This window comes from Geospiza fortis, unplaced genomic scaffold, assembly GCF_000277835.1.
Source record: "Geospiza fortis unplaced genomic scaffold, GeoFor_1.0 scaffold7, whole genome shotgun sequence".
Classification (NCBI taxonomy): Eukaryota; Metazoa; Chordata; class Aves; order Passeriformes; family Thraupidae; genus Geospiza; species Geospiza fortis.
In genome coordinates, this window is record NW_005054344.1 from 4,933,847 (window position 1) to 4,935,255 (window position 1,409).

Below are 1,409 nucleotides of genomic sequence, written 5' to 3' on the forward strand. Positions count from 1 at the left end.
ACATGTATGTTCTAAGAACAGGGATACCTGAAAAGCTTCAGAACCAGATCCTGGCTAGTTGCAGTTGAGAGAATAGCACAGTTGCACATGGACTGTCATGCAAATACTGACACCTTAATAACACTGGAAGCTGTCACTGCTAACACGGACATGGAGCAAGTCCAAAGGAGGGCCATGAAGTTGTAAGAGGACTGGAGCATCCCCACTATGAAGACAGGCTGAGAAAGTTGGAGCTGTTCAGCCTGGAAAACAGAAGGTTGTGTGGAGATCTCATAGCAGCCTTTCAGTATCTGAAGTGAGCCTACCGAAAAGATGGAGAGGGATTCTTTGTCAGGAACTGTAGTGATAGCACAAGGAGGAGTTAATACAAATGGAAAGAGGGGAAATTTAGGTTAACTGTTAGGAAAAAATTCTTAACTGTGTGCATAAAAGCAACACTATGAAAAGCCAATGTCCATAAAGGAGGCAGAGGGGTCCTGCAATTTTATTCTAATAAAGGGAGCGAGTTGTCTAGGCCAATCCCCCACGGGGTCTCTCTTGAGGTTTTGGAGGACGCAGCCTCCTTTCATCCTAAACTCCCGACCGCATGTTGCCCTCTTTGTTTCTCCATTGGCTGAGGTACTAGGAAGGTACAGCCTTCCCAAACCACCTACCACATATTGCCCCAAAAACATATACCGTCATTTTACCCTAAAGTTGGGAAATTCAGACTGTCTGGGTTCTGCAGATCCACCAAAAGTTCAGACCATCTGGGCTCTGCGATAGACTTCACACAGATGCATTTCTCCTAATACTCTAAATTTCAGGAATTCAAAATGTCTGGTCAAAACGCCTGGGTTCTGTCACAAACCCATGCAGCTTGATGTTCCGAGAGACCCATTTCAAAGACAGTAACACCCATTTCTCCTAAATCTCCTAAATTATCTTCTCATTAAATAATTTAGGAAAACATTAACACCCATCTTTCCTATCAGCTGTGAGGGTGGTGAAACCCTGGAACAGGTTGCCCAGGGAGGCTGAGGATGTCCCAACCCTGGAAGTGTTCAAGGTCAGGCTGGACAGGGCTCTGAGCAACCTGGTCTGGTGGGAGGTGTCTGGCCACGGCAGAAGTGGTTGGGTCTCGATGATCCTTAAGGTCCGTTCCAACCCCTTAACATTCTAGGATTCCATGATTTAAATCTGCCTCCATGGATCGAAGTCCTCATTTCTTTATCCTCTCATGAGGCTCATGGGCAGGAGCATGGAGGGTCAGCCATTTATCGGCATGAGGGCTCACAGGGAGCACTGCGGGGACAGGACCGCAGTGGACGCAAAGGCAGAGGGACGGTTGCGGGGATAGGCAGGGATATGCACAGAACTAGTGGACTTCGGAAAGAAAATCACCGATTCCACAAGGGAGCCAGGCTGCC